Raw genomic sequence first — 10885 nt, 5'->3', positions numbered from 1 at the left:
GCTGGCCCTTGAAGGAGGTATCACATTTGGGTTGTTGCAGAAGAGGGGAACACATCCAGGCAATGGCACACTAGTAAAATTATGGTGACAAAAAAAGCCAGGCATTGGGGAAAACGTGATGCCCCAGGAAGGGGATGGAAGCTCCGGGAGGGTGGAGATTTGCATTTGCTTTGTTCGCTGCCGACCCCCCAGGCCCCTGGTGCTCAGGAAACCCGGTGAAACAATGGCTGTTGTTGGGGAGCAGCCAGTCCCTGGGCCAGGAGGTTCACTCTGGGCCAGGAGGGATTTTGAGACCTTGAGAAGTCTCTGGGCGGCGACCACCCACAGGTGAATGGCGTAAAAAGAGATAAGATGTAGGCATTTGTAAGTATAAAAGCAATGAGCGAAAATAAGAAAAGGTAAAGAGATTTTTAAAAAAGAGCTTTTGAAAGATCTGTATTTTGCAAAGTGTGTAAATCGAATCGGAAGACAAATGGAAAAATAACAAAAAGGGATAAGGTCAGTACATTGGAGATCTCCTAAAAACTATTAAGACATGAGGATTTATCAATAAATGGACAGGGAAATGAAAATTTTCACAAAGGAACAATTACAAATGACTGACATTTGAAAGAATTCATTTTCTTGATCATAAAAACAAATTTAAAATAATATATTAACTACTTCTACCTCTTTTTAAAAATTAACTAGTAAATGTTAATAAGGATGGTCAACTTTTCAGGAAAGTAATCTACAAACATGTTCAGAGGGCTTTAGATTGTTCATATGTTTTCATTCCTAGGATCTGTTACACTCCTAACTAGAAGCTTTATTAAGGAACCCAGAAATGCTGGCAAAGCTTTCATCCAAAGAGTTTCTTCTCAGTGTTATTTACGTAATAAAAAAGAAAAAAATCTATGTAAGTAATAATATGAGAAATAATGTTATCCACATAACAATAATAAATATATAGAAATAGAAATATAAAATATGTAAAAATAAGTAATGATATTCACATAATTAAAGTAATAAAAATGTTTTCAAACAATTTTAATGAGTTGGAAATAAGTCATTGTAATATAAAATAAAAGCAAGATGCGAATTTTAAAAAAACTGATTGATGCCAACGTGCATTCTAAACTCCAGGATGGGTGTGTGTGTGTGTATATGTGTGTTTTTATTATGAAAAAAGAATAAACTTAAATTTACATCTTTGTACAACTAATTTTTGCTGTTTTCCCTGGGAGAGTCTTTTATGTCTTGAATAGAGCTCTGAGGATAGTTTTATTTTTCTTGTTTATCATTTTGTTCTTCAATAAAAAGTATTAATTTAGTGTAATATAAACAGTTATACCAACAGCCGAGATGGCTAAGAAAGAAAGCTGCTATTTACATTCTCTTCCTTAAGAGTGTTATGTTTGCTTTGGCTAAATTGCCACTTTGGCAAATTATCATTTTTTTTTTTTACATTTATCCATGTAAAAAGTGATGTATAAATCTAAAGAAGTAAAGACTTAATATTAACTTCCACTTTTTAAGTCAAATTCTGAAATAAGCATGGTAATGATTAGAATATTCTTACTTTATTATAGAAATATCTTTAAAACAAACGATGGTTAGATTAATAATATTAAAGCAAACATTGAAGGCAGGAAATCCAGTGAACTCTCTTATCATTAGCGCTTAGTTGTCAAAACACTTTTATAATAGGAGTAATTTTTTGTTCATACTTCACCCAGCATCTGATTTTAATTTCAGCATGATCTTCTCTCTATGCCTGATGTGTTAGAACAGCCAGATTTTAAGAATGAAAAAATGGAGCGTGTGAAAAATTTGCTTGAAAACTACTACTAAAAGATTTCTCCAAATGTTTGGCTAAGCAATCTGATGGAGGCAGTTCTGGGGAGAAGAGGACTTCTGGACATGACTGTGTTCCTGAAGAATCAGAAAACCAGGGTCTAACAAGTGATGCAAGTGCTATGATTCACTCACTCACTTAATTTGACGATTTAAAACTGTGATAAAAGGCAGGCAAAATGTGGTGTCAAATTTAAAACAAAGTGTGGTGATCTGCCTTGTTTTCAACTTGTTGCTCTCTGATGAAAACACTTTTCTACAAGCAACACTGATGAGCAGATGGTGCTAATAAGACCAATTAAGTGCTAAGCTTCTGGAAATGTTTTTGTTGAGTGACATCTTCAGACTGTTTTCTGCTAACATACATCTTGAGCCATGTGTTTCTAAGGTACAATAGCATTAATACTTATGGTCACTGGAATTTTCATTTTTAAGAATACGGACTCAGACAAGACAGAAAAAACAAAAACCAAAAAACCCCACCAAAACCTTCTGCCCCAATTCCAAAGACAGTATGTGAAATTGAGTGATGAGATTCTAACACTTTTGGGACTCGGGGGGGATTAGTCTAGATCACTCGTTTCCAGTAACTGGTGCATGAAGAAATTTTCTCTAGTCTGCAATGAAGAAAAAAAATACATAAAGAAACCCCCAAAAGTAATGAATTTTGGGGGGATACTTTTTCCCTTTTCCCTCTTAACTTTCACTTTTTTTCCTTGAAAGTCATTGATCTTATTGTTTTATTGATTTCTATCTACATAATATATTTTATTTGGATGACAGGTAAATAGAATTGAATTAATCATAATATGTTGTCATCGTTGATCCATAAGTGATCCTTCTTTATTTTCTTTCTTTTTTTTTTTTAATATTTATTCGTTTTTGAGAGACAGAGCGCAAGCGGGATAGGGCAGAGAGAGAGGGAGACACAGAATTCAAAGCAGGCTCTAGGCTCTGAGCTCTAAGCACAGAGCCTGATGCTGGGCTTGAACTCATGAACCGTGAGATCACGACCTGAGCTGAAATCGGATACTTAACCAACCGAGCCTCCCAGGTGCCCCTTTATTTTCTTTATTTTACTTTTATTTGTTTGTTTGTTTGTTTATTTTTAAGGTTTATTTATTTTGAGAGAGAGTGCATGAACAAGGGAGGCGCAGAGAGAGAGAGGGGGAGAGAGAATCTCAAGCAGGCTCCACACTGTCAGTACTGAGCCCAATATGGGGCTTGATTTCACAAACTATGAGATCATGACCTGAGCCGAGATCAAGAGTCATATGCTTAAGTGACTGAGCCACCCAGGTGCCCCAAGTTTTATTTTTTACACTTACTTTTACTTACCACTCCTCCCACAAAAAGGTGGGATGATGGATAGTCACCAAGCCAAGAACCAAAGTACTACTGATAATTTACATCTACCTAAATATTCTTTTCTTATCTCAACTCCCTGCCTTGTCTCCCTCCCCCAAGTATATGTTGCCTTTTCCCTGCATGTGTGCATTTCCAAATTTCTCCTTTGTATAAGAACAGCGGTCATATTGGATTGAGGCCCACTCTAATGACCTCATTTTAACTTGATTAAGCTCTGCAAAGACTCTGTCTCCAAATTAGGTCACATTCTGAGATACTGGAGGTTAGGACTTCAACATATGAATTTGGGGGCATACAATTCAATCCATAATAACAGAGAACTTACTTTTTGTTTATTACTATCGAGTTAACAGTGAGCCCCTCTTGAAAAAGTTCATAGAGGATTGGTTCAAGTCCTTTCCCAGAAAGGAAAATGAGGGGAAAGATAACAAGGAATAATGGGAAAACAGAAATTAAATAGTGGATAATTTTTGCCTGCCCAGAATGTTTTTCTTCTTCTTTTGGTAATATCACCTTGATTTTGTAAATGGGGACCAAAATGGAGTATTCTATGCTACTATGCAAAGTTACTGGAATAGGGATGGCTACAAGACCTATCATGGACCAATCTTAACATCTGAGAATGTTTTTTGGAGCTGTTATTGGAGCTCTTTAGAGAATAGTGTGCTCTCTCTTCAGGGGTTGCTGGTGGCCAACTTGGACACCTCTTGAAAAGGACCTAAGTCAACATGGGAGAAAATAGAACTGAAAGATGGAGCAAGGTGGAATTGAGTCATCGTCTTGAGCTCATAGATTCAGCCAGAGTCTTCTAAGTTAAATGAGCTGATAAATTCCCTTTTTGTGTTAGGTTGGGCTTCTGTTATTTGTAACCAAGAGTCTTAACAGATGCTCATTTAGTTTTTGAGGAAAGGTAATAAGAAAGAGACAATTACATAAGTGAGATAACTTGACACATGCTCCAAGTGAGCACATAAATAACAGGATAGTTCTAAGTCTCCCTAAAATGGGCTAATATATTGTCTCCCTCCTTTTTCTCTTTCACTGATTACCTAAGAGCCTCACTTTTTGACCCCTTTTGGATTATGGGGTTTTTGTTTTGTTAAGTGTGCTTTCATATTCTTATTATTCCTTCCTCTCCAAAAATAATCTAGTGAGAAGGAAAACACCCAGATTGTCTATAAATGGCTGGGCCTGAGCATCACCGATGAGTTTTTATTCATGTGCACTTATTAAATATTTTACTATTAAAATGTGCTCAGAAATTCCATATTTATTTAAGGAAGTGTATTAATCTGTGGGTAGTTGCTAACTTACAAACAGGTTGGAGCCTAGAAATTTGCTAAAAAGAAAAGGCAGGAGTTCAGAATACATCTTCCCACAGAAATAATATTATGTAATGGGATTACATACCCAAATTAGCAAACAAGTCTCTTAAGCTATAGGGCAATTATGGAGAGGGTAGGATGTGTGCTGGATAAGAACTTGCTTCCTGGATCCAGGCTGCCTGAGTTCAAGTCCCAGCTTTGCCATTTATGCCACTTACAAGTTTGTCCTTGTGCAAGTTACACCCACTAGAATACTTAAAGTTAAAAAGATTGAAGCTACCAAATTTGACACCAACTATTAGAGAGGAGGTGGGGCAATAGGAACTTTGATACACTGATGGTGGGAATGAAAATTGGCACAACCACTTCAGAAACTGTTGGCAGTTTCTTAAAAAATTAAGTACATACTCACTATGTGATACAGTCATCCTACTCCCAAGAGAAATGAACGCGTATTTTCACATAAAGATTTGTACATAAATGTTCATAATTACTTTTTGGTAATAGTCTCAAACTGTTAACAGTCGAAAATTTTATCAAAAGGTGAACGGATTAACAAATTGTTGTCCATCTACACAATGGAATATTACTCAGCAATAGAAAGGAACAAACTATTGATACATGCTACAACATGGATTAGTCTCAAAGTAATTATTCCTAGTGAAAGAAACCCGACAAAAATAGTACTTATTGTAGGAATCTGTTTGTATAGAATTCTAGAAAAAAACCCTAATTTATAATGATAAAAAGGAAATTGGGGTTGCTTGGGGATGGGGATGGGTAGTAGAGGGGATTGGATTACAACGAGGGAGGAACTTTTGGGGATGATGTATTCATATGTCATGGGGGTATTCATATATCAATATTCATCAGATGGTACACTTTACATATGTGGTGTTCATTGTATATTAATTATTCTTAATAAAAGTATTTTTATTATACCTCATAAAATATATTTTTGAAAGGTTCTTTTGTTGCTATTTATACTTTCTAATTCCTGGAAAGTCTGAAAAATGAAGTATTAACATTGTACTTCGCTCCCCCCATTTTTTACTAAAACAATAACAATAACAAAAATTCACACTAGAACAAAACTAGAAACCAAACAACTCCTCCTGTTTTTTAAATGGAAATTTAAAACTGTAAAAGGCAAAAAATAGAAATTTATTTCATAAATCGTATCAGCCCATACCAACATTTTATAAATGCAACATATTAAGATATTAGGCACTGTTATTCTATACTCAACCATATTCTCATATTTTATAAATCAAATAACAGAAGTCTTGTACTAGTAAAACATTTCAGCTTTTAATGACACATTTTAGGAATATTAAAATGCCATGAAAAGAGAGCCCTTCTAGATTATAGTTTAATAGCTTGAACATTCTTAGCTGACACATTAGTTGCTGGTAATTAGTCGGTTAATCAAAAAAGGGGTCAATGCAATGAGTAGTAAACGAGCCCTAGAGACCTAACACAGTGTGGTGAGTATAGACAATACTGTATTATAACCATCAAATTTGCTAAGACTAGATTTTAATTATTCCAACTACTAAAAAGAAACGGTAATTATGTGATGTGATGGAGGTGCTACAATGGCAATCATATTACAATATATAGATGTATCAAATTAACATGATGTACACCTTAAATTTACAGTGTTCCATATCAAATATATTTCAATTTTTTAAAAAAAGTGGCTGAAGGGAGAAAATAATACCAAAAGATACATAACATCTCTTAAAACTAAGGTTTGTATTTTGTGCATTCATTCACCAAATCTTCAGTGGAACTAAGTTCCCGATTAGAAGTTTTGAATTTTTCCTTTTTTTTTTTTTTTTTTTTTTTGCACAAATCACATTCATTTGCAGTATCTTCAATTTTATAGTTCCTATTTCATTATCTTGGAAATAGAACATAAAGACATTGCAGAACAGTCTGAGTGCAGAATCTCTGGATATTTACAACTAAAGATTTTTTTTTTTTTTACAATTGCCTCACTTGCATGTAATTTGATAATTTTTTTAGCAACTCACTTTTTAAGCATTTTTAAGCATTTGACTTAGTTTTCATAGAATTAGAGTCTAACTCACTTGTGTTATGCCCAGAATTCGTGATCCCCAAATACCGCCAGGGAGCCAAGTCCGATGTAAAAGCAAAAGAGCCTTTATTCGAGCTAGCTCGAGCTCAATCCCCTACCTGCACCAACGCAGCGGTGAGACACCAGGGAGAGAGAGTGAGTTTCAAAAGGACAAAGGTTTTATTGGGGCCTAGGGGCAGTTGGTGAGGTAATGGCTGTGGCCTCAGCCGATTGGCTGGGGAAGGGTCCGAGTCCTGTTAGGCAGGTGAGGGGGGGGGGGGGTTACTCAAGGGGAGGAGGTGTGGTCAAGGTGAAGGACACAGAACAAGATGGAGTCGGCCGGTGTAGGCCCGCCCTTTCATTCCCCCCTTGTCATGTAGCTTAGGGACCCAATCATGGGACCGGCTGCATTTATGGTGACAAGGGGAACAGAGTTTGGAGGTTTACGCAAAGTTCTGGGAACCAAGTGTCCCTGGGGTGGCTCTGGGACATCTGATTAAGTATTGTCCCCAAGCTGGTGTCTATGATCTGCCAGGTGATGTTTTGGGGGGCGTGGGGACTCCCGGCAGCATGAGCAATGACAAGCAGAGTTAACAGAGTTACCAATATTAGGTGGGTCAAATGCGCTGTAGCTTGAGCTTGAGCGGGTTGTGTTGGTCCCGACTGACGGCCCATCGTGTGGCGAAGTCCTTCCGGATTGAGGAGGGGTCCGCTGGCCGAACGTGGGTGTGATGGACTCAGGTCACGATGCCGTCTACTTTGAGAGCGGTGGGGGTTGTCAACACCACGATGTAGGGTCCCTTCCAGCACGGCTCAAGGGTCTCTCGGTGGTGCCTCTTGGCGTAGACCCAGTCTCCCGGCCTGTACTGATGAGGTGTCGGGGTCGGGCCAGCCTCATAGATGGCATGGAGGCGCGGCCAAATGTCCTCGTGCACCCTCTGGAGCCCTCTCAAGGAAAGAAAAAGTTCTTGATCTTTAAACTCAGCAATAAGTTCAGCTCAAAGGCTGGGAATAACAGGGGGTGGCCTGCCAAACATGATCTCGTAGGGAGTAAAACCCAGAGTGTAAGGAATGTTTCTAACCCGGTAAAGGGCGTACGGTAGGAGAGTCACCCAGTCCCCGCCAGTCTCCATGGTTAATTTGGTAAGGGTCTCTTTTAGGGTTCTATTCATTCTTTCTACCTGTCCTGAGCTCTGGGGCCTATAAGCACAATGTAATTTCCAGTTTGTCCCCACCGCCTTGGCTACTGCCTGTGTTACCTGCGAGATAAAAGCTGGTCCATTGTCTGATCCTACCATGGCAGGAAAACCATACCTGGGTAAGATGTCTTCTAGTAGCTTCTTAGCCACCGTCTGAGCCGTTTCATGCTTGGTTGGGTATGCCTCCACCCAGTCAGAGAAGGTGTCTGTAAATACTAAAAGATATTTATAACCATACTTTCCTGGTTCGACTTCAGTGAAGTCGACTTCCCATTGGGCTCCCGGTCTGGTGCCTCTGAGCCTGGTTCTTTTTCTTATTTGATGTGGCTCTCGAGTTGGTGAGTTGGCAGGTCTTGCAGGCAGATACAACTTGCTCTATTTTGGTGTCCTGTTGGTGAATCTTGATGCCTGCATGTCGGATTAAGTCTTTTAATTTTCGGGCCCCCATGTGAGTAGACCGATGCATGTGCTCTAATATTGAGACTCCGAGCCAGTCTAACAGCACGAGCTCCTTGTTAGGTGTATACCACCGTCCCTTTATCTTCTGGGCCATGGGGAGTTTCTTGATCTGCTGTAACTCCTCTTGGGAGTATTTGGGCAGGTCTGGTAAAACTGGGTCTCCCAAGTCCGGTAGTTGTTAAGCCATTTTCTAGCTCCCAACGTTAGCGCCTTGGTAAGGGCGACAAGCTCTGCTTGCTGGGCTGATGTTCCAGAGGGTAGAGCCTCCGCCCATACGGTGTCCGTTTCGGTGACCACCGCTGCACCCGCATACCTGTGTCCATCTCGCACAAAGCTGCTGCCATCAGTGAACCAAGTAGCCTCAGCATCGGGGAGGGGCCAGTCGGTCAGGTCCATCCGGAATCCATGTACTTGTTCCAGGATTCCCGCACAGTCATGTAGTGGAGCACCTAGGTGAGGGTCGGGCAGCAGGGTTGCAGGATTGAAGGCTGCACTGGGGTGGAACTGCACTTGTGGAGGGTTGAGTAGGAGGCTCTGGTAATGAGTCATACGTGTATTGCTCATCCATCTATCTGGAGGCTGTTTCAGGACCCCTTCAATGGCGTGTGGGATCGTGATCCAGATCTCCAGATCTAGGGTCAGTTTGTCTGCATCCTTGACTAGCAGTGCTGTCGCCGCAATAATTCTTAGGCATGGCGGCCAGCCGGCAGCCACTGGGTCTAGTTTCTTAGACAGGTAAGCCACTGGGCAGTTCCAGGGGCCTAAGGCTTGAGTTAGAACCCCTTTTGCTATTCCCTTATGTTCGTCTACAAAGAGGTGGAAGGGCTTCGTAATGTCTGGTAGGCCCAGGGCTGGGACACTTAGGAGGGCCTTTTTTAGCTGATTAAAGGCAGTTTCTTCTTTTTCAGCCCATTTAAATGTTTTCCCTTCTTTGGTAGCTTCATATAGGGGCCTGGCGATCTCAGCAAAACCTGGAACCCAGAGGCAGCAGTAGCCGGCTGATCCTAGGAATTCTCTCACTTCTCTTCAGGAGGTGGGAGTAGGGATCTTTAGGACAGTTTCTTTTCTGGCATCTGATAACTGCCGCTGTCCACACCGCCAGGATATATCCCAGGTAACTTACCCTCTCCCTGCATATCTGAGCCTTCTTCAGGGATGCGCGGTACCCTAAGGCCCCCAGGGTAGCCAGCAAGTCCTGGGTCCCTCGCTCACAGTCTTTGGCCCTGTCGGCAGCAATCAGGATGTCATCTACGTACTGTAGAAGGGTGAGGCCAGGGTGCTCCCTTCTGTACTCACCCAGGTCCTCGTGTAGTGCCTCGTCGAAGATGGTGGGTGAATTTTTGAATCCCTGAGGTAGCCGTGTCCAGGTGAGTTGCCCACTGTAGCCCTCCTCCGGATCATGCCACTCGAAGGCGAACAAGGGTTGGCTCTGGGGTGCCAGCGGCAGACTGAAGAAGGCGTCCTTTAAATCTAGTACAGTATACCAGACCCTGGAGGGCGCCAAGGAGCTCAAGAGAGTATATGGGTTGGGAACAGTTGGATGTATGTCCGTGACCCTCTTATTTACTTCCCGGAGGTCTTGTACCGGTCGGTAGTCATTTGTGTGAGGCTTTTTGACCGGCAGTAGGGAGGTGTTCCAGGCAGACTGGCAAGGAACTACTACCCCTAGGCTTCGTAGTCTCTGGATGTGTGGCTGGATCCCCTTCCAGGCCTCCTGAGACATGGGGTATTGTTTGATCCTTACCGGACTCTCTCCTGGCTTGAGCTCTACCAGGACTGGGGTCCTATGAGCAGCTAGTCCCATCCCCACCCCCGTCTCTGCCCAAACCGAGGGGAATTCTTGTAGCCATCTGTCTATATTATCCTCTCTCGGGAGCGCCTCCTGGTGGAGGAGGTATTCATCCTCCAGTTTCATGGTTAGGACCTGGATGGGGTGGCCCTTGCCATCGGTGACCTGAGGCCCCCCTTGTCTGAAAGTTATCTGAGCTCCAATCTTGGTCAGTAAGTCCCGTCCTAACAGCAGGTAGGGGCATTCTGGTATTACCATAAAGGAGTGGGATACCCGACCCGTTCCCAAATCTACCGTTCTTCGGGTAGTCCATGAATACTGGCTCATACAGGTTGCCCCTTGTACCCATGACTTCTTGCTGGCTAGTTTTCCTTGTGGGGTGCGGAGGACCGAATGTTGTGCTCCGGTGTCGACAAGGAAGTGAACAGGGGTCCCCTCCACTTTAAGAGTTACCCTGGGTTCGGGGAGAGGGTCCGAACCCCGACTCCCCTAATCACTTAGTTCATCTAGCTCTAGGACTTTTACTCGATCAGTCTTGCTTCCCTTCCCGCCGGCCCTTTTTGAACAATCTCGGGCCCAATGCCCTATCTCCTTGCAGTATGCGCACTGATCCTTCTGCAGCCTCTGCTTCCCCCCTTGGTGGTTCTTTTACCTTTTCTTGCGTCGTCTGCCAGCTGCGGGAGACGGCGGTCTCATTCCTTGGGGAAGTCAGCAGTGGTAGCTAGTAGTATTCTGGCCAGGTCTCGAGTCTGCTTACTACTGGCAGCCGCCATGGTGCGAGCCTGCTTATCCTCAGGAGGCTCCCGGTTATTATATACCTTTTCGG

The sequence above is a fragment of the Panthera pardus genome, unplaced genomic scaffold (assembly GCF_024362965.1).
Source record: "Panthera pardus isolate Hobbes unplaced genomic scaffold, ASM2436296v1 HiC_scaffold_2, whole genome shotgun sequence".
Classification (NCBI taxonomy): Eukaryota; Metazoa; Chordata; class Mammalia; order Carnivora; family Felidae; genus Panthera; species Panthera pardus.
Note: the sequence above shows the minus strand (reverse complement) of the source record.